Source organism: Crocodylus siamensis, chromosome 5 (genome assembly GCF_052110815.1).
Source record: "Crocodylus siamensis isolate JL-2025a chromosome 5, ASM5211081v1, whole genome shotgun sequence".
NCBI lineage: Eukaryota > Metazoa > Chordata > Crocodylia > Crocodylidae > Crocodylus > Crocodylus siamensis.
The window spans coordinates 161,394,387-161,418,105 of NC_143399.1; the positions used below are offsets into that span (position 1 = coordinate 161,394,387).

The window sequence follows — 23,719 nt, forward strand, 5'->3', positions numbered from 1 at the left end:
TGTCCTCCCTAACTGTTCCTAAACTGAATGATTATATAGATTCAGAAATTGAATTTTGGTCAGATACGCATCAAAACCTTTCAAAATGTAGATACGCAGGCTCATAAGTGACACATAAGTGCTGACAGTGGGGGGGGCACAACTCCATGCCACCTCTGCAGTGGGGCGGCGGGGGGGCACAAGTCCGTGCCACTGCTCCTCCTGCTACTGCCAGGCATTGGGTCTGGCTGGGCTGCAGCCTCACACCCTGCCATTGAAGCAGAAATTGCACCACCACCACCACTACCCCCACTGCTGCCAGGCCCTGTTTCCAGCCAGGGTGTAGCCCCATGTCTGGTTATCAGTGCAGAAACCTGAGAGGGCATGTGCCACCCCCCATGCCTCCGATCCCACCCTCCCTCTCCTGACACGCTGCCAATGGAAAGGCTTGGATGAGAAATTGTGCTCATCTAATATGCCAGCCAAACTCAGAAACACTGTGACAACAGCTTTTTTTATTGTATTTTGTTCTAGTACTTAAAAAATGTCAGCTGTAATCCAAAATGTGAAGAGGGCAGAGGCCACTGGACAGAAGGTAACACATACTTGACCCTTTTAAAGTTCAGTTCAGTTTAAGTTTCGGGCAAAAGGTCAGGAAAAGGTCATTCTTTTGATGTAAAAATCGTGGTTCGTTTCTCGGGAGGAGGAAAAAAACTTCAGCTACAGACACACTCTATTAGCAACACAAAAGGTATATATTTGCAAATAGGGTCAGAGAGAGAGACAAAAGATCAAACACTCTGCTGCCCCCGAGGGAAACTGCCCAGCTGGCTTTATCCCCTCTCTCCTGACCACGTGTGCAGAAGGAGGAACTTTTACAACTCATTTCCGGTTCATACAAACATATTTGTAAACATGTCGCTTCATACGTCCCATGTGCATTATAATTAACTACTTAAGTATGCGGGGCGGATAGGCTTAATATGTATTAGGTTATTACGCATGGGCAGACCATTTCTGAGGTTATAAGAGCCTGAAATTTTTCTTGCCTCAAGGTTAGAACTGTAATCTACTTTTAGCTGCATGAGAAAAGCTGAGGAGTATATGCTTTACTGTAACAAAGAGATAGTAACTTTGCAAAACAAAGAGGGAGTGATACTTAATACAAAGGGCCTTTGGTAGTTTTCCCTTCAGTTTCCAACCCCCCCTTCCCTCTCCCATTAGGAGACAAGGAGGGCTAGCAGCTGTGTTTTTTTTTCTAAATCTGCTATTGATAATGCATTTTTAATAATATTTCTAACAATCTCCCCCCTCGAGATGCTTTCTGATCTTTACTTCATTTGGGCATATCAAGATAATTACGAGGAATTTTTCTGAGGACCATGACTTTTGCTACAGTCTGTGCTTTCAAAGGAACTGCTGCGACCTGCATTCCTTCTACTGTAGTGGTTATCAATCTAGTGAGACAAGGAATAAGGCAAGGGATAAAAATCAAACCAGTCAGAGCACACAAAAGCACAAATCCTACTTTTTTCCACCAGGGTCCTCCAAATAATTGAAACCACCAGTCTTTACTCCACGTGGGTTCCCACGTTTGTATTGGTACATGGGCTATTTTCCTAATCTCTTTGGCAATCTCTAAGACTGCTTTTCCGTTGTCGTCTATTTGGAGGCAACAATTAGAAAGGTTGAACTTTCCACAGACTCCGCCATCCTCTGCGAGTAAATAGTCTAGAGCCATTCGATTTTGGTATATGGCTTCCCTCATCTGGGAACTTTGTCGAGCCAGCAACTCGAGAGCAGTGGCAGTCTGGTTAGTAATTACTTCCAAGACGGCCTGCAACCGGATGATTCTATTTAGCATATAAATCGGTGTCCGGTAACCCCAACTTCCATCATTAGCCCATGTAGCTGGTCCATAATACTCAATAATCCTCTGAGGAGGCCACTCATCCTCCTTCCACTTTTGGGAGCCACCCTGTGTCAAACTTACATCAATACTTCTCTTGGCTCTTTTCCAATCATCATACAAAGAGACTCCCAGCTTATTTCCGACCTCAGATGGTAACAAAAAGAAAGATGGTACAATTACTCCAACATAGCAGGTTCCTGTCCACCCTCGTGGTAATACTGTATAGGCTTTCCTTCCACAAATCCAATAATGTCCTTTTAGGGCCCTGTTTTCCCCTCCCAAGGCTAGGGGGTCACGGCTGTGGAAAAGAAGGGGATAGTATTTGTTGCCCGTCTGCCCTAAAGGGTCAGTGTAATAGTTACTCCGTTTAAACTGACATTTCCATACGCCATCTTTATCCCTATACTCACACTTGGTTATTTCATTTGTGTCATTTAAGGCACTCCAATATGTATTAAACTTTGCCACCGTGCCATTCGGGTGTGCCCATTTCCAACTATAGACATAGGTAAATCGTTCACCTCGGGTCTTTTCATATGCCTGACATCTGGTAGGGTTAGAATCGAAAGGCACTATTCTTGTCTTTTTGGTCTGTTGCATCTGCGGGGAGATTGGGATGCTAACAGCAGAATTCCATTGATCAGCATACTTGGTGCATATTTGGGCCCATTTCAATGTCCATGTACACTGACTATGTCCCAAACTTCTCCCTGTACCATTACTGCTAATACAGTACTCTCCTAATGCCACTTGGGAAAGATCCCAGCTGTGGTTTTCATCCCATTCTTGACCAGTACTCTTAACATCCGCCTTGTCACTGACCAACCATTTTGGGGCCAAAGGAAAAGCCCTCCAAGGCCACTGTTCTCTGGCCTCTTGGAGCCCCCCACAGGCCCAGCAGTTGGTAAGATTAAAAGTACCTGCAATTCTTTCCATCATATCAACATACAAATTTGTCCCTGGGGGAGCAATTTGGGAAAGCGAGGGTGTGAGCCAGCGGTTAAGGCTGCTCAATTCTGCTCCTTTCATTATGCAGATAACAACAAGGCACATTAAGATTCCCACCATATTTTCCCTTTTACTTTCTTGTCTAATTTTCTGAGCTTTGATTAAGCCGTCTCAGGCGCACTTGGAGATCACCAGTAGGTTCACAGCTCCACTTGCTGGCTTCTTGTGGCTGACGCTTGTGGATGTCGTTTCACACGGGTATGGTGTATCCAACGGTCATGGCCAGTAATCTTTACAGCGGTGTGGGTTGTTAGAAGTACCTGGAAAGGGCCACTCCACCTCTCAGTCAAAGGCTCCTTTTTCCACCGCTGCACCAAGACCCAGTCTCCCAGGGAGAAGTCATGTACCGGTACGTCTAAAGGCAGGCGCTGAAAGGAGGCTGCATACCTGTGAAGAGAAAACAAGACAGACTGCAAGGCAATAACATACGTATGAAGCTCACTATTACCTAATTCAAAAGTTACGTTCTCTCGCATCCCAGGAGGTAAGACTCGAGGCGGCTTGCCAAACATAATTTCATATGGGGTCAATCTGAGGCCCCGTCGGGGAGTGTTTCGAATGCAAGTAAGAGCTAGCGGCAATGCTTGAGGCCACTTAAGGCGTGTTTCAATACAGATTTTGGTGAGCAAAGTCTTTAAAGTTCTATTCATGCGTTCCACTTGTCCTGAACTCTGTGGTCTCCATGGTGTGTGTAGTTTCCAAGTAACCTTGAGAGCTTGTGCGACTTCTTGAACCACTTTTACCACAAAGTGTTGTCCTTGATCCGACTCGATGGACTCAGGCAGGGAATACCGGGGAATGATCTCCTGTAATAAATACTTCACTACTGTAGCTGCAGTGGCAGTCCTGGTGGGCCAAGCCTCGACCCAACCAGAGAGCTGGTCTACCATGACAAGTAAAAACCCGTGATGTCCGGACCGTGGGAGCTCGGCAAAATCAATCTGCCATGCCTGTCCAGGGTACGCTGCCCAGGGTCTACCTCCCATTGGCACAGGGGGTTTCCTTCGAGGGTTTACTTTCTGGCATGTGATGCACTTGGTAGCAATGCGCTGAGCTTCTACATATAGCCCTGGGGCTACTGCTTGGCGGATCACTAGATCACCCATGGCCAAACCTCCCATATGGGTTCTTGCATGGAGTTGTTGCAGCACCTCCCGAAGCCATGGCCTGGGTATCATGACTTTCCCTCCTGGTACTATCCACCACCCCTGGGAGTTCTTTTCTGCACAAGCTTTCTGTGCAAATTTATCTTCTTCAGGGGAATACTGTGGGACTAAATCCTGAACGTATGGCCATATGGCATGGGACATGGCCTGCTTGGATACCTCTTCCGCTTCTCCCCCAATAAATGCAGCTTCCTTTGCTGCTGCATCAGCCTTTGCATTTCCAAGCTTATGCTTTTTCTCAGCAGCCTTCCCATGGGCCCGCACATGAATGACTGCTACCTCTTTAGGCTGGTGGAGTGCCTCTAGTAGTTTGATAATCTGGGGGCCATTAGCAATCTTATTCCCAGAGGCAGTAATGAAACCCCTTTCTTTCCACAATAGTCCGTGCGCATGGACTGTAGAAAAAGCATAGCGAGAGTCAGTGTATATATTAACTCGTTGGTCTGTCCCCAGCTGTAATGCTCGGGTGAGCGCAGTGAGTTCCGCGGCCTGTGCCGACCATGAGCTCGGCAATGACTCCCTCCATACTACCTTATCCAAGGTTACCACTGCACATCCTGTTCGTCTTTTCCCATCGATGACAGAGCTGGAGCCGTCCACAAAGTATTCAACATCTGGGTCTTCAATTGGGTCCTCAGCAAGATCAGGTCGCACCTGCGTGGTCTGATTCAGGACCTCAAGGCAGTCATGCGTCGGTTGCCCTGGCTCCGGCAGCAAGGTTGCAGGGTTTAAGGCTGTAGTATGTCTGAAAGTAAGTCCTGGATTAGAGAGCAAAAATATCTCATACCGTGATTGTCTGGAGGGGTTAAGAAATTTCCCTCCCTCAGTCCCTAGGATCTGGGGAACTCCATGAGGAGTGAGTATTTCCATATCCGCACCCATGACTATCTTCTGGGCCTCTTCAACAACCACTGCTGTGGCTGCCACAGCCCGAAGACAGGCTGGCCACCCGAGTGCAACTGGATCTAGAACCTTTGACTAATATCCCACGGGTCTCCAGGTCGGGCCCAATGGCTGTGTCAGCACCCCTGATGCAACCCCTCGATTCTCATGAACATACAGTCGATATGGCTTTTTACTGTTTGGGATGGCTAAGGCAGGGGGCTGGGTTAATGCTGCCTTCAGCAGATCAAAAGCATGCTGCATTTCTTTATTCCATTTCCATTTAGTGAGACTCTCCTTAGTCAGGGATTCGTACAGTGGTCTAGCCTTCCCACCGTAATCTGGTATCCATAGTCGACAGAACCCAGTTAGCCCTAGGAGTGTCCGCAGCTCCTTGGGTGACTTAGGTGGGGTTAGACCTTGAATCGCCTGTATGCGATCTGCACTCAGGGCTCTGACTCCTTTTGAGAGCTTATATCCCAAAAATGTGACTTCAGGCTGACATATTTGGGCTTTCTCTCTAGAGACTTTATATCCTTTTTTTCCCAGAGTGTTTAGGAGTGACCTGGTGGCTTCCTCGCAGAGCTGCAAGTTTGGGCTTGCAACTAACAGGTCATCCACATACTGGAGGAGAGTCACTGCGGGGTGTGATCCCTTCCACTCCTCCAAGTCCTTCTGAAGGGCAAGTCCGAAAATATGGGGGGCTGCTATAAATCCTTGTGGAAGAACTGTCCACATGAGTTGGGCTTTATGGAAAGTATCTGGATCCTCCCATTCAAAAGCAAACAATTTTTGACTCTTTCGGTGAAGGGGAATAGAGAAGAAAGCATCTTTCAAATCTAGCACTGAAAATATTTTAGCTTCCCCCGGTACTTGTGTCAAGATCGTGTGAGGGTTCGGGACTACAGGATGATCTGAAAGGACCTTCTTATTTACAGCTCGTAGGTCTTGGACCAGTCTGTATGAGACCCCATCTGCCTTTGGCACTCCAAGGATGGGGGTGTTATAGGGTGAAGACCCTTCCACTAGCCATCCGTACCTCTTGTATTTCTCTATTAACGGCTTGAGTCCAGCTCTGGCTGCTCGGCTGAGTGGGTACTGCTTTACCCGAACGGGCCCCTCCCCATCCTTGAGTACGATCCTTACCGGGGAGACGAACTTAGCTCGCGCAGGGGTTCCATCAGCCCATACCGAGGGGTCTACTCCGGTCATGTGATCTTCTGGACTTACTGCAGGGCATCGGTCCTCCAGGAGAGCCATCTGATAGTTCGAGCTCTGCTTGACAGGTAGCTGGACCACCATCTGATCGTCTCTGAAAAAGATCTCAGCTTGCAATTTTGTGAGTAAGTCCCGCCCAAGGAGTGCAACCGGGCAACTTGGAGAATACACAAAGGAGTGCTCGAGCAAATGGTCCCCCACCTTGGTGAGGAGTGGTTTACAAACAGGGAGTCGGGTTTGCATTCCCTCAATCCCTTCCACAAGTACATGCTGTTCACTAGTTCCTGCACAGGGGTTTTTTTCTGGAATCATTGAAAATGTAGCCCCAGTATCCACCAAGGCTTCAAAGTTTTTGCCACCAACCCTAATGGTTACCATGGGATCTTCTCGGGCTCCAACCCGAAGGGTAGTGGTCTTAGATCCCTGTCCCCTTCATTCTGAATCCTCACCCTTGTCTTCTGCCCGCATGAGGTGACCTCTCGGTTCCCCCTCTCTCTTCTCCTTCAACTTCGGGCATTCCCTCTTCCAGTGTCCTTTCTCCTTGCAATAAGCACAAACATCTGCTCCCACTCTTTCTCCCTTCCTCTTCTGTATCCCAGCCTTTCCAGGGTTCCCTCCAGTCATAGCAGCTGCTAGTGCTGCCATCTGTCGCTGAGCCTTTTTATCCTCCTTGCGCTCCTGCACTTGCTCACGATTCCCATACACCTTATATGCAATTTCCACCAGCTCTGAAATCGGTTTCCCAGCACCTCCCTCAGTTTTCTGTAACTTCTTACGGATATCAGCAGCAGATTGACCAATAAACATAAGATTTACCATACGCTGGTTATCTGGGGCTTCTGGATCCAGATCCGAAAACCTGTGAAATGCCTCATACAGCCTCCCAAGGAAAGCTGAGGGATCCTCCTCTTTTCCCTGTCTCACTTCATACAACTTAGACAGATTGGTAACTCGAGGCACTGCCTTTCCCATTGCTTCCACTATAATTCCCAGATACCGTGCACTCAGCTCTCTGCCCTCTGCAGTATGATTATCCCATCTTGGCTCCTCTACAGGGCAGGTATCACACAGAGTACGACTAGCAGCACCTTCTGACTCAACTCTAGCCATCGCAATACGTTCCGCTGTCCCCAACACTAATCTCCTCTCCTCCGGGGTTAGGAGGGTCTGGAGCATCATCTGGACATCAGCCCAAGTGGGTCGATGAGTCTGCCCAATAGATCGGAACAGGTCCCTCATCTTTTCAGGGTCTTCACGAAAAGAGGGGCTCTGATTCTTCCAGTTAAATAAATCTGAAGTGCTAAACGGGGTGTAGACAAAAGTTGCAGTGCCTCCTTCCCCAATAACCTCTCGCATCGGACAGTTCAACACCGGCTGTGACTCTACAGGCTTGCGCAAATAATAACCCTTATTTCCTGATTCAGATGAGGCACTTGGCTGAGGCTCACGCTCTAACTCATTAGGTATGCCTTGGTACGTCGGTGGTGGTCTCTCTAAGGGAGGGGGCAGTGGTGCAGAAGGGCTGGATGCCGAGGAGGTGTCTGACTCATCTTCGCTACCCGACAGGGCAACCGGAGCACGGGTCCGATACTTAGCCAATTCAGAATCCCCCCCCTCATTAGACTCAGGGAGTACAGGCGCCCCCCCCCGAGCCTTTTTCTTAACAAGCATCACATGAGACTTTGCTAAGTAATTCTTAATCCAAGGTGGCTGATTTTGAACCACCCACAACCAACAATCAATATAAGGAAACTGATTCCAATACCCATTTTGCATAACAATTTCATGGATAGCTATCACTTCTTTTAGCACAAAGGATCCTTTCGGGGTCCAGTGGACCCCAAACGTTGGCCACTCGAGTTGACAAAACTTAGTTAAATCACCTTTTTTCATTTTTATTCCATAATCGGCCGGCTTTGCAAATTTATTAAAATGACGTAATAAGACTTTTAGAGGGGTATCAATATTGTTTTCTACACAAGAGCTACTCGTACCCATTTGCCCACAAAAATGCGCCCAAGGCACACCAAATACCAAAAAGATCTCAACAACAGATGATTTACAATGAGAGCTGAGCCTAGAATTTCTCAGCAAACTTACACATCCTTTGTTTTAGATCCGTACACCAGATTGGGCAAAGGGAATTCGTATACTCACTCAGATACCCCAGAGATCTCGATCCAAATTCCAAAGTGTGTCTGCCTCTCCAGAAACTCAGAATTTACATGGGATACTTCCTTTAACTTCCCGGATATTCGGACTTAAACCTCAAATTCCAGGGGCGAGTCCAAAGTCGACTCGGTGTGCACTTCCCCTGGTACCGGAGGCGCTCCGTCACTGAATTCCGGGGTAGTCCTCGAGAAGCCCCACGTTGGGTGCCAATTTTGATGTAAAAATCGTGGTTCATTTCTCGGGAGGAGGAAAAAAACTTCAGCTACAGACACACTCTATTAGCAACACAAAAGGTATATATTTGCAAATAGGGTCAGAGAGAGAGACAAAAGATCAAACACTCTGCTGCCCCCGAGGGAAACTGCCCAGCTGGCTTTATCCCCTCTCTCCTGACCACGTGTGCAGAAGGAAGAACTTTTACAACTCATTTCCGGTTCATACAAACATATTTGTAAACATGTCGCTTCATACGTCCCATGTGCATTATAATTAACTACTTAAGTATGCGGGGCGGATAGGCTTAATATGTATTAGGTTATTACGCATGGGCAGACCATTTCTGAGGTTATAAGAGCCTGAAATTTTTCTTGCCTCAAGGTTAGAACTGTAATCTACTTTTAGCTGCATGAGAAAAGCTGAGGAGTATATGCTTTACTGTAACAAAGAGATAGTAACTTTGCAAAACAAAGAGGGAGTGATACTTAATACAAAGGGCCTTTGGTAGTTTTCCCTTCAGTTTCCAACCCCCCCTTCCCTCTCCCATTAGGAGACAAGGAGGGTTAGCAGCTGTGTTTTTTTTTCTAAATCTGCTATTGATAATGTATTTTTAATAATATTTCTAACACTTTTATCTAAAGGAATCTTGTCCATCTTCATAAAAAGATCAGATCACCTCCCATCCAAGTATGCATTTTACACTTCATACAGCCTCATTCACAGCTTGCTGCTGTTACTTTTTAAAGCCCTGACAAATTCTACAAGAAGAAAAAGAGAAAAAGATTGATAAAAATGTAGTTTTCTCTTCTTTTAAATGACTACCAATATTGAAATAATAGGTCAACTACCTAAATACTATTAAGTAGGAACAGACTGAGAGCTGAAATACTTAGATTAACCATCAAGTCTGAGTTTATTTCACGTAAGTTAAAGGGTAGTCCAGAGTGAACTGGCACACACGCACCCACAGACACAGACCCACCCGTTCCCCCCCATTGGCTCTGAACCAGTGACACATAGTATATAGCAGCTCACCATTAAAAAGGAGTTTTTTTCAATATAGGTTGCCAAATCAAAAACACTCCTAGTTTTGATAGGCTTACCTTGATCTGTCAGCACACCTTCTATAATTCATCATGAAGCATAGCTACTCTGGTATATTGTGGAAGTCCTAATTTTTTTCTTAATTTTGGGCATGTATAGATGAAACAGGGGCCCTAAATTGAAGTGGTGGGTTTTTAAAAACACTGCTTCTAGTTAAGGCCCTTTAAATGCCCGTGTCATGCATACACCTGAACTTACCTGCCTCTCTGGCAGTGGGGAGGGGAAGACAAGGTGCCAGCTGGTGGAGCAGACCCTGGGCTGTGGGGTGGGGGTGGTGTTTCACTCCACAGCAGTGGCTGCCTCCCCCAGATAGCACCCACCCACAGGCACCTAGCTTGGGTGGTCCTGGGGGGCACCACAGCCATGGAGAGAAGCACTGGGTCCCTGTGCAGCTCAGGCAGGCAGACAGGCTCTGGGGGGGGGGAATGATCACGCTCCGCACTTTTTTTTCCTCCCTTGGGAGGAGCCTGTCTTCCTGGGTTACTGCCAGACTGCCTCCAGGGCCTCCTGCAGAGCCCCTGAGCTGCACAGAGCCCAGTGGTTTGCTCTGAGGCTGGTAGTTCAGCAAACTAAACCTCCTCATCCAAGTTTTAGTTTGTGGTACCCCAAGTCAGTTACGGCGCATTACGCCACTGAATCTGCTACAGCAGCTGGAATTAATGCACAATATGCCACTGGGGCATGCAAACACCAACACCATTAAAGCAATGCAAAAGCATTTAACCCACTTTAAAGTCTTGTGCACACATGCCTCCTTTTATCTACACACAGCCTTAAATTTAATTTTAAAAAATAGATTTAATTTAATTCTTAATTTTTAATTTAATTTTAAAATTATATATTTTTGCCCTGATTAGGAACTAAGAAGTTGAAGTCTCAATTTTCCATAGTTCATAATTTTTATTTTGATTTTTTTAATCCGTTTCTATTATGAACTACTTGAACAAAGCAATTGAGGATACCTCTGTCATGCACTGAAGGTTGTATGTGTTTACGCCCTACATTTAAAAATAAAATAAACCAACAAAGGAGGGGGTTACCTTAATCTCAGGAACCAGGTTAATTTATAAGAACCTAGTACCCAAATTTAGGTCTGCTGAATTTATTAATAATATAATTTAGTCACACTCTACTGGTGAGCATATGGGGAAAATTAATATTAGCTAAAGGTTCCAAGATATTAAATATATTTGCTAGCAATCTGAAAAGCAGTGTGGCAAAATTGCCAGCAACAAGTAGGAGTTAGTCAGACCTGCAGAGAAAATTATCTTAATGAAGCCTAGTTCTATTCTTAATCTATTTCTGAACTGGAACTGTTTCCTTTTCACACCATGACTCCTTACTTTCTTTGATAGCCTTTGAGGGTTTTCATCATAGGCTTTTGAAAAACAGATAACTTGTTACTCTGTTCTCCTTTTTCCCCGTTGTTTGCTGACAGAATCCTAGCAGTAGTGAGCAGCACAATGTTCCCTTTACAAAAGTTGTGCTAGTTTGCACTGCTTGTATGACCAAAATGTTGCACAATTTGTGTTGTAAATTTGTGTTGTCATTTCAACCAATTCAGGTGGACCAGCAACTTGTTTCCTAAAACTTTCTGCCCCATGACCTTTCTATCACTAAGACCAGCCTTTTTTTTTTAAATGAGAAATACAAAATTTGCTACTCTCCAATCCTCAGAGAAGTAACTGATTTAGAAAGGGATAACAAGTATGGTTCTCCCTGTGCTTTGCAGCTTGTGCCTGTAAACTGAACTGGGTACCACTAACTTCCAAGCCAACTGTCTGGAACAGCATGTAGTCATTCTTGTGCTATGTTTCTGCATAAAAACAGACTGATATCCCATTCTCTCCTGCACCCATCACTATCTCCAGTACAACATATGAAGGGCCAATATACAGTTAGGTGACCTTCTTGCATGGCTGTCCTTCTACCAGCCTCCATCTTCCCAACTCCAACATGGAATTCCAACAGCATTAGTCCTTTTCTGTTACCAGTATTTGAAGGATCAGGAATGGTCACAACAGTTTGTGAAAGGTCACAAAGGGCATTTTTGCACATGTTCCACAAGTGGGCTGTGCTTTAATTAGAGTGGATTTGAGAGCCACTCCCATTAGAGTGCCTGGAGCGTCCCTGCACTTCAAAATGGCAGCGGGGGCACTTTATCTAAAGTTTGTCAAATGAGCTTTAGTTAAAGCACTCCCATCACCATTTTGACATGTGAAGATACTGATACACAAGACAGAGGCTGGCTGGAGCATGCTAATTACCATGCTCCAGCAGACTTGATTGATGGAGCCTGCTCCAATGCCCTGTAAATACAACACATCAGAGCTGCCTCCTGGCTTGTGTATAGGCACCCAAAGTTTTTGGAGGAGCATGTTTCAAGGCCCAAGATGATGCCTGAGTCACTGAACTGCCCTTTCTATACAGAGAAAAAATACATTTGTCATCAGTGACAGCTGTACCCAGAATATATCTTTGATCAAATGCAGAAAAAGCGGTTTTATTGACAAATTTCTAGGAAACTATTTCAATAAAACTCTTGCTTTTTTATATTCTATTTTTGTATTCTTATAGGGAATTTTAATGATTAATATTGACTCTTGATTTTATAGTTAAATATAAATGAATCAATGTTACTGAAGCTGGATATTTTAACATATTGAAAGGAAATATTTGATTTATTCTAAGTCTATTTTTTTCATTGTGGGGCAGGGAGGGGGAAAAAGGGAGCAGAAGGACAGGAAACCACTCATTTAAGGGAAACTTTGAAGTTCCAGGCCTTTGTTTTGATTCAGAACAAAAACTGTGACCACCACCCACAAATTCATATGCCCTTATTTTCTCAATAATTACATTTCCAAATCTTTGAACTAAAACTGAGACTTGGATCAAACAGATCAAGCTGGAGGGATCTGTTGTTAACAGGCAAGATCTACAGATAACTGCCCACTTAACTTCTAAGTTGGCAAATTCATTAACATAAATTAGATTGATTTAAGGTTATTGTTCTAACTCATACTTACCTTGCCTTCACAGAATGAATGAAGAGCACATAAAGCACAAAAAGCATGCCTGTTTCAACTATATAAATTGGTCCAATAAAGATTGATTCTCTCTCAATCTTACTTCTCCAATCTGAAGCTATTTTGTTTTGTTTTGTTTTGCTTATGGGGTGGGGGGTTGGAAGTGCCAGAATGTTTGGATTCCTTTGTAAGAACAGAGTGAAGTGGTTATGATACATGAAAACCATTGGTAAGAGATATTTTAGCTTAATTTTACATACCCCATGGGTTTTAGACATTCAAAATAATCTGGTTGGAAAAGCAAACTTTTCAATCATTATCCAAACCAAATCCATGCTTAAAGTCTTTTGAAGTTCACTTGCATCTAAACTAAAAAACTTTCTACGTGACACCATACCTTGATTAACACTTAGGCTAGGATAGACATTAAAAAAGCTGGAGCCGGAATTGATTCAATCATGGCAGATTAGTCTAATTTGCAGCTGTACAGACATTACCTCTGCACTGAGGAAATGCAGGCACATGCATTTATTGGACTCAGACAAGCTCAATGAGGTACTTGTCCAGCCTCTTCTTGAACACCCCCAGGGATGGCAACTGTACCATGTCTGCTGGGAGTTGTTCCAGATTCTAGATAACACTTATGGAAAAGAAGTTTTTCTTCCTTATGTCTAGCCTAAATCTTCCCTCAACTAGCCTGTGCCCATTGGTCTTTGTCCTCCCAAAGGGTGCCTTTCTGAAGAGCTGCTCCTCTAGATCTTGGTGTTCACCCCGACATACTTGTAGGTAGCTATCAAGTCACCTCTCAGTCTTCTCTTATTCAAACTGAACAAACCCAGTTCCCGGAGTCTCTCCTCATAAGGCCTATCCTCCAGGCCCCTGATCATATGGGTGGCCCTTTTCTGTACCCTTCAAAGCTTATCTACATCCTTCCTGAAATGCAGTGCCCAGAACTGGACATAGTACTCCAGCTGTGGCTGCACCAATGCCAAATGGAGGGGAAGGAGCGCCTCTCTGGATCTGTTCAGAACACGTTGGCTGATGCATGATAAAGGTCTATTTACCCTGATGGTGACTTCATTGCTCTGTTGGCTCATATTAATCTTCTGGTCGATCGTAACCCCCAGGTCCCTTTCAGATGCAGTGTCAGCCAGTGGCCCACCACCCATCGTATAGTTATGGTGAAGGTTCTTCCTACCCAGATGAAGGACCCAGCACTTGTCCCTATTGACCTTCATCTGATTACATTCAGCCCATAGGACCAGTCTATTAAGGTCATCCTGGATCCTTACCTTTTTCTCACTTGGTCAGGCTAGGAGCCAGGGAGCACAAAAGCGTGCCCTCAGCTGCAGGGAAGCTGTGCTGGGTGGCATGGTCAGCCTGGGTAGTAGCCTGGGCTAAACTGGCCCTGTAGAAGTTTAATTCCTTCCTCCCTGTCCCACCAGCAGGGACCTGAGCTGAGGTCCAATGGGTGCTCCCCCTTGCTGCTGCAGCAGTGGGGCTGGGCATGGCCAAACACTGACCAGTAGGGCCTCTGAGGTGGAGAGGTCAGGGAAGGGGGTTATTCCCCCTTCCACACCCTCTGCCCCTGAGGGACTGCAACTAGTATCTGCCCACCCCAGCTGCTGCTACTCACTCCCTGCTTGGGGCAAGCAGCAGAATAAGCCCCCTCCTCCCTCCTCCCAGCCCCCCTGCCTAAGGGGCTCTGCCAGCCAACCTCTGGCTATGCACCTCTGTGCCCTCTGGAGCAGTGAGAGGGCAGGGCCCTTGATGGGGGCAGCAGTCCCTGTCGTGGTGTCTAGAAATACAAGCCTCTTCCAAGTGAAGGGCCACACTGCAGGGCGGGAAGAGCTGCAGTGGACTGTGTGCTGCAGCACTGGGGCTCAGAGGGGGCCAGAGACCCCTCCCCCCCAGCACCACCACTACCACAATCCACAGAAGATTTCCCCACCCCACAGTGAAGCTCCCCACCCCCTCTGCCAAAAGAGGCTTGCACTCCAGGAAACCATGACAGGGGCTACTTCCCCTATTATGGTCACTCCCCCCTGACCGCTCAAGTGGCTGGGCAGGGATGCACCCAGATGCCAGTGGACAGGGCCTTTTAAGCTGGGGACAGGGAGAGGGGTTATTCCCCCCTCCGCCCCTGGGGAACCTCAGCGGGGTCTGCCTGACCTGACTCCTGCCACCGCTCACTTACTCTGTGCCCAGGGCAAGCAACTGAATAAGTCCCCTCCTGCTCCCTCCACTGGATGCCAGTGCCAGGGACGGTGGCAGGAGAGGGCTTATTCCACTGTTTGCCCTGGGCACATAGCAAGCAGCAGCAGTTGGGGCAGGCAGCACTGCTTCAGTCTCCTGGTGGGAGAGGTGGAGAATAACCCTTCTACTTGCCCCTGCCTAAGGGGCCCTGGCCATGCCCAGTTGCTGGAGCGACAAGGGGGGAGTGAACAAGATGGGGGCAGCAGCCCCTGTCATGGTTTCCCACAGTGCAAGACCCTTCCCAGCAGGGGAATACCCACCCCACAGTGTGATCTCACACTGGGAAAAGGGGGCAAAAGGGGACTTATTCCTCCCCTTGCCCCAAGCAGGGATTGAGCACTAGCAGCAGCAATTAAGGTGGACAGACCCAGTTTCAGCCCTCCAGGGGCAGTGGGGGTAGAGAAGGGAACAACCCTCCCATCTGCCCCCTCTGGCTCAAGGGGCCATACCAGCCAGCACTGGGCCATGCCCAGCCCTGCCACAGTAGCACCAAGTGGGGAGTGCCTGGCGGACCCCAGCTCAGGTCCCTGCTGGTAGGACAGGGAGTGGGGAATTAAACCTGTCCATGGCCAGTTCAGCCCAGGCTACTGCCAGGGCTGGCCATGTCCCCACTGCTGGAGCAGCCAGTGGACAAATGCAGGTTGGTGCTGGTGTTCTTATTGTTAATTTCTTGTAATGAATATCTGTTAATTCGGACATATGAAGCACTAGAAGGAACCGTTAATCCACTGAGAATGGACTCCTACCCATTGAGTTGAACAATAATTTTAAAAGATTTATAACAAGAAACTTTGCAGCCCACTATCCACCCAAAGTGATAAAATGACACAGATAAATGGCTATAGTCTACAGGCTGCTTATAAAACTTTGAAGGTGAAAACAGTAAATGATATTTCATTCTAATAATTTTCCATATATAAATGATCAGATCAAATAAAGAATATTAATGAAAAAGCAATTTTAATTTGGCAAGAAAAATAAAAGCATTTGGAAAAATAATAAGGAAGCAGAAATTACCTGTTCTTCTCCACTGAGTTCTGACAAATACATCATCATACATAGGTCTTCAGTTGTCAACTTCATTGCTTTAGACAGATACCTTTCCATTCATGAGTAGTAGCTTTTCAGAGCTGGTAATGAGGTTTTGTATTTCAATCACACATCATGGAACTGAAAATGGTGGTTTTAGAAATTGTTTCAAATAGTACATCATGGTGAATTTTTGCTTGTGTTTTTTTTTCTTTTGCCAAAGTTTCTCAAAAGAAAATGATCTTTTCCTTTGCACTTTTGGGAGGGAAGGGGAGAGGAAAGAGAAATTACCTAGTGTTCTAACAGTTCTAGATCCAATTAAAGTGCAGGGCTTTGTAGGGATTCTCTGCATTTTTCCCACTCTTCAAGTCCTGAATCCTCTTATGTACAAGTGGCATATGATTTCCTGCCTATGACTGTACACATAAAGGAGAGAAACTGATGACAGAGTAAGGTTTTTATTGCATCAGATAGACTAAATCCAAATCTTACATCTCAGACTTGTCTCAAGAACACACTACTACTGACCTCAATTGTATCTCGTATCCAATTTCATTTATTGAGTTCAGGATGCTCCTAACAGAATCCACAATTCAGTCCATAATCCAAACAGGTACAACCCAGGCTGGAAAAACCTTGGGAAGACTGATCATAGGTATTTTTAAATGTTTCCCCACATAAGTTTTATATCAAGCTAGTTTTGTTTTATAAAGGCTTATCCTTAATTTCCCTAGCAGAGAGCAAGACTTGAAACTTGGATTGTACTAATGCAAATTCCTTTGCTCCTTTTTATGAAAGCTGCAAAAATAAAAATTGTTCGAGTTCTTTGCTCATGCCCAAATGTGAGGACTGCTTTGTACCTTTCCCTCCTTCCTGTTCTTATAAGCCATCAAAAGCATGGGCACATCTAAGATTTTGTAAAGAGGAGGGTGGAAGCAGTGATTAGTGTTTCAGGGTGGCTGCATCTGCACCTCCGCTCCCAGCTTCTCCCTCCTACCAACACCCCCTCTCACTGGGTTGGACAGACTACACTGTGGCTTGGGACAGACATTCAAAAAGCCAGAGCCTGAATTGATTCAATCCTTGCAGGTTCATCTAACCTGCCTAGGCTGAGCCAGTTTGTAACTGGACAAACAATCACTCTGGACTGAGACAATGCAGGCACATGCCTTCAGTTGCTCAGGCCAGGCACCAGGAGGCACTAGAGTGCAGTAGGCTCAGCTGTGGGGAAGCTGTGCTGGGAGAGGGACATGGCCAACCGAGGCTGAACTGGCCACAGAGGGGTTTAATTCCCCCCTCCCTGTGCCACCAGCAGGGACCAGAGCCATGTCTGCTCAATGCTCCTCCCTTGTTGCTGCAGCACCAGGCACCATGCCCCCTGAGGCAGAGGGGGGGCAAGGAGGAATTAGTTTCCTCTGTACCCCCACTGGCAGCTGGCTCTGCTCACAATCACCACAGCACTCACTGCCTGCCCAGAATAGGCCCTCAGCTGCCCCCTCACCAGAGGGAGGAGGAATAACCCCTGTCCCTGCCCCCCACAACCAGGGGCCCTGCCTGGCCATGCCCCACAGTGCCACCGCAGCCCTGCCAGCCCCACAGCGTGGCCCCCGCTGGGAAGGGGTTGCACTCCAGGAAGCCATGATGGGCTGCTGCCCATCACTTCACTCACCGCTAACTGCTCCAGCTGCTGGGTGGGGGCAGGGCCTGGCCCCCACTGCTCATTCTGCACTTGGGCAAGTTTGTGAGGGGTAACTTGCAGCCTCTGGGCTCCCAGCCAGTGGCTGCTCCCCCCCATTATTTCCCCTCAGCTTCACCTGCGGCCAGGCCGGGCAAACCCTGTTGTAGTGTCAGTGGCTGAAAAAAGCTGGGGGGCTTGTCCCAAGCACAGAGAGGCCACTCGCACCGCAGGGGGGTCTGCCCATGTAACTGCAGCTGCTGCTCGGCCTCTGCTCAGGGCCAGCAGCTGAATAAGCCCCTTCCTGCTGGGAGGGAGCTGACCCCAAAGAGAGAGTGACAGTGGCCAGGCCAGGCAGACCCCACTGCAGGGCAAGCGGCACCTCTCTACTCCAGGCAAGCTTTTTTTTTTTTTTTTTTCCCTGTTTTTTTGCACCGGTCCTGGAAGCACTGCAATACCAGGTCAATGCATGGAGTGGATGGAGCACGCTCCGGTTCCACCACCCAATACCAAAAAAAATCTGCTCAATATAGACCTCCTATGGAGGACATATCAGAGACAATTACCCTGGGGAGCCTGTGGAATAGGACCTCACCAGAAGGTCAAGACCCCTTGCACACTCAAGCAGTGCCCCCAGTCTCCTCGTCCCACAGCTCTTGCTCAGGGACTTATGCAGCCACTGGCCCCTGGCACTGCAGCTGGGTCTGCCCAGCCAAGTCACCACCACTCTGAGCTCAGGGCCAGTGGCTGCATAAGCCCGTTCCTGCTGGGAGGGAGCTGGCCCTAAACAGAGAGATGTTGCTTGCAGCACAGCAGGGTCTGGCCGGCCCAGCCTCTCTTATTCAGCTGCTGGCCCCTGGCACTGCTGCGGGGTCTGCCCAGCCATCACCCCTCTCTGCTCGGGGCCAGCTCAGAAAGCATCCTGGTGAACTGGGAAGGGAGGGGGAACCCACCCACTGCCCCTGGCTGAACACAGCTGCCTGCCTAGCCCAGTTGCACAACGGGACAGGAGCAGCTCTGGAGCTTCCCCATCCCTGAAGCAGCCAGGGGTAGAGGATATAGTGGCTTCAGTGGAGGGGCAAGGGAAGGAGAGAGGGTGTGTTGCTGAGCATGAAAGAGAAGGAAGGAGGTAGAATTCTTTCTTACCTGCTTCAGGGACCCCAAAGAAGTCCCTGGCTGCTGTTCCTGTGGCATGGTCTCAAAGAAGGAGAGGGGCCTGGGGGCAGGCATGACTGTGCCCTCTGGATCTATCCGTTATCAAAATTAATAGGATATGCTATTCCCAGTGTCTTTGGTGCAGTTCTACAAAATAATAGCAAGCTGAAACCCCAGAATCCAATTGAATCCATCTACCAATCACTCTAGTTTGGGGTGTGAATGGGGTGGTGCCAATTTGTGAAGCTCTAGAATGCTGCATCCCACTGAAACATCATAGAATCAGAAATGATCTATATACAGTTCACCCAGGACTTAAATCTGATGTAGAGTCCATCCACCAGAATCCATGTTACTGTCATAGTTCCTCCATTCCTCATTGGAAAGTGTCTTCAGCCATTTTGTGACATAGCCTATAGCTACCAAAAAATACTGAGTGAGCATCATCTCTCTAGCTAGGTCATAGGCTTATGCACATCAATAGCTAGGCATTCCACTAGTGATCTCAACAGATACCCAAAGTGGTTCTTCTTATGTTTCCCCCTTTTTTTTGGCCATAACCCCAGAACATCATTTTCCAGTCTATCTGGTACAAGCCTTTGATATTCTGGGAAGAAAGGGAAAAGAAAAAGAAAAAAGGAAAACATTTCACGTAGTGGCAAAGGAGCTGGAGGCATGTGTATTCCTAGCATATCCTAAAAGTCTCTTTTCAGGGGAGAAAACACATTCAGTAGTTGAGGCAGACTGACTGCTAAAACCTGTCTCCTCCTCCCCACCCTCTCACCAACAGCTGATTCAGCCTAGCTACAACATTAAACTGAACCAAATAAACTTTTCCAAGGAACTTCTTGAGATAGTATTTATGACAATGAATATTTAAAGCTTATTCAAAGGCAGGAAAGAAAATATTTATCCCTGATAAATACAGACTAAAAGACCAATAACCTATACACAAAAAGGGAGACTGTGTACACAAACAGTTCAATTTATGAATACAAAAATGTAAGAATTTAGAACTTCAGTTCTCCCTATTGAGGATCTGGACACACTAATGTAAAAAAGGAGTGGAGATGTGACATGTAGCCCTCCACTACTAATTAACTACAATCCCTAGTATAATTCCTGGCAGAGGGTGAATCTGCAGTTTTCCAAGTATTTTTTGGTTCAGTGCAAACAGACTATTGCATCTGTTGGTAAAGCATTGCTATACACCTACTGTGGCAGCTAAAAATCAGGGGGCAAAAATCAGTCATCTGTATATTCTGAATCTGTGTGTAGCTTACACTAGTATACAAACTAATTGAAATAATTAGAGAATTGTGTACATGCTTTCAGCCTAAGGTTTTTATTTTTATTACATATGTGAGCAACAAGGGAAAACATACAGGAATAATTAAAACAATCAAAGATTATGGACATGGTCCTTCACCAAAGCCTACTAGTAGTTCATAAACATGTACAACACCTTAGTGAAGCCAAATGAGGCTTTGTATGAGAGCTATGCTAGCTGCTTGCTACCACTACAAGATCAGACATGTTTGCTCTCTTCAGAAGAAAAGCATTTCCTTAGTGAAGACTAAGCTGAAGTAATGTCATGCTGCAAAATGACAGGGGAATATTCTGTGCTTTATTGCCTTGCTTTTTTTTGTTTGTCTTGTTTTTTTAGTCTGGGTTTTTTGGGGGGTGGAGGCAGAAAGGGGAGGGCAGTCGCATTTAGAAGCATTTGTGTTACTGTGCTTTGCCATTTTTATTTTCTGATATTTGATAATTTTGACATTTGTGGCATTTTAAAACTGCTTGGAACCATGCAGATACAGTACATTGATTACTCCAAGCAATGATGCATGTTGACCTGACTCCTACAGCACTGAAAGGTTATAAACTATTTTTTCATATGGAGAACTAACAAATCAGAGCATTAATCCTCCCCTCTCCATACCAAGGTATTTTTGCTATCTTATAACCCTATTTATTATTAATAAATTCAGCTTCTAAGGGAGGTCAGATAATTTTTGTTTAAAAAAGCAACTTAAACATGCTGGGGCCAAAAGTTTTGTAACTGAGGAGAGAATCTGGCCTGCTTTGATGGCCATCTTCCCCACCCCCATTCTTCCCCCTGTACAAGGAATTAATTTTGAACTTGAAGAGGGTCAGAATCTAGGTTCTGTTACATTGGTATAAATTGAGAACTCCAAAGTCATTGTTAAACATTTACACTTTCTCCATTACCAACCTGTTCTACGCAACCCCCCTTGCTTTTCCTTCTTCAGACAGAGTCAATCCTAGCTCAGACATCCTGGAAGATAGCCAGCTAGAAAGATTTCTAGGGATTATGCCTGAAACAATTAGACTTGATTGTGCCATATATTAGGATGCTTCTTTCACTATCCCCCCACCCCTTCCCCCCTTCCCTCTCTCCCTCATTTACACAGAAACACACACTTAAATGATCATTTTGGTACAAGGCCTGCCTATTCACCCTTTGCTTGAACCCCATTGAAGGGAACACCTAAAAGGCGTAATGGTTGTAATGGTTTCCTCAAAATGTAGATCACGATTAAGGAGTGTCCTGTCTCCAACATCAAACTTTAGGGCACAAAAGAAGAAACCCTGAGCAGATTATTTCAAATAGATAAAAGCTACCAAGATTTGCCCAAATCTACAGTCATTCCAAAAAGATGAAGCTTAATGAGAATAGAACATATTTTTCTCTCTCTCCCTCTTTTGCGCATTAACTTCACTATACAGTTTTACACTAGTTTTACACTAGCTTGTACATCAGAATCATCCCAGATCTCTTCACCTGCAGTAGTTTCAGATCTGTAATTGATCTGAAGTTACAGGCTGACACTTTTTTTTTTTGGCCGTGTAAAAGGATTTGTTTTTCTTTCTCATATGGGATTATTAATGATCCAGCAGCACATCTTTATTCCATTCAGGTGGTGTGAAGCACATCAAAGAAGAAAGATATGATTTGGAATTTGGGTTTTTTCCCCCCTTAAAACTTAAATAGCTGATAATCCTGCTTCTGAATTATTTTCTTTTTTTACTGAAAGCTGGTACTTAAAGTCCTTGGCCTTTAACATAGGCAGCTTCCTTCACTTTTATTTTAATCTCAGAAAAACAACACAAATGGAAAACTCTGAGCTCTGAAGATATGAAAAAAGACCAGATGCACTGCAAATAATTGACCCATTTAAGGTGCACTCTTCTATTGTGACAGGCTAATTCCCTCTTCCAAGGTAAGTGGAAGGAAGATTGACTAATCAGAGAACCTTTTAAGTTACAATGGGCCTGCATAACAGTTAACATGTAGCAATGATTCTGTCACAGAAGAGGTCAAGCTATGACTGAATGTGCCTACCTTGTTTCCTAGGTGATCTTGCTGATGACCCATTGACAGGGGAATTTATAATAGATGAAGCTGTATTCTTTGCCAGTGCCACAAGTTTGATCAAAATAAATGCACCACAAAATCAGGCAAAGAGATTTACAAACTAAGACTAGGCCTACACTACAGGTGCTTGGACAGCACCCAATACCATCAAATCTACACTTTGGCTAGTATAGTTTACTCCTAGCCCAGAATAAAAACACAATATTTCAATAAAAGTGTGGTTTTGCCAGAGTAATTGCATCTATTCTAGGGACCCTTTTCACACAATTATGTCAATTAAAGAAATCACCTCGTCATAGTTGGGTTAGCCATTTTCTGTAATGAAGACTGTTTTAAATGGGTCTGAATGTTTCTAGCATGGTCAGACTAAAGCAAAAACTTTTGTTCTTCTGCACCTTCACTTTAGTAATAGCAGTCCATGTCACTGGGGTATAGCTACCCCTTCATATAGCTCCCATTTTTCAGTATGGAAACACTTCAAACCAGAAGTATTCCTATACAGGAAGTGGAATAACTAGACTGGTGCATAGCTTCTTCTACACCTAAAAGATCTGCCAGTTTGCCTCAGAGGAATGCAGTTTATCCCAGTGAAAAAAAATTTTTGCTAACATAATTTTGCAGGCATAGAACTATGACATTTAAGTGCTGTGTCAATCAAGCCAGTTTTATTAGGAAAAAATTGTATCCATACTAGGGTTGTTGCTAGTATATCTATGGTACAAAAGGGGCAAAAGCAGAGGAGTTGGGGTGGGGAAAAAAAGTGAGAGGAAGAGCAACTGGTGTTTTACTTTTTAAACATCTATTATAAAAATATTGAAACAAAAAGTAAAAGAGCAAAAATCTGTGGCCCTCCCAGGGCCTGAGCATGAAACACTTGTCAATGGTAAAAATAACATATCACAAGAAATTCAGCCAAGAAAAAACCACCAAATGTGGTATGTCAGTGAAACTTTCAGATATAGATCAGGCCTTACATAATCCCAAGAATACATACCTCTCAGTACTTAATTAAAGATTTCTCTTCGAGGTTGACCATTTTCTATTTCTTTCTAGATTGTATATGAGATGTAGCAATGCTTGGCCTACAATTTAAAAATATGGTAGATGATCACACGTGAAGGTTGATTCCCTCATGCGTTGATACCTTTATTTTGCTTTATCAGTGCACAAAGTGCCTTAAAGGCTTTTTAACTTGAGGATCAGCTTGTCATAGAGTGATCCTCAAGAAACACTGAGCTGCCATAGCATTTCTTGCACCCAGACAGAGGTATGGTAGCCAAGAGAAAGGTACAGCATGGTGTACAGGCTTGGTTAAGATACCGCTGTACTCAAGCAATCTTCAGCAACATATGGAGATGCTGATCGATGGCTGCCTTGTCTTGTGCTAGGGGAACACAACAGCAGAAGGCCAGACTTAGAACTGAGGAAAGTAATGTGAAAAGTGAAGCCTGCAACAAGCTGTAACCAGTATTCCTTAGATACAGCTAAGACTCTCGCTGAATGAAGTTTGACTAGTGTTCACTT

General features: G+C 45.5%; 1 non-coding gene across 1 annotated transcript; it reads right to left on the reverse strand.

Moving 5' to 3' along the window:
• Window positions 1-18,067: 18,067 nt before the first annotated feature.
• On the reverse strand, window positions 18,068-18,257 carry LOC149864837 (U2 spliceosomal RNA). The gene has a single exon (XR_016442780.1). It is a non-coding gene; the product is annotated as a U2 spliceosomal RNA (small nuclear RNA).
• Window positions 18,258-23,719: the final 5,462 nt, after the last annotated feature.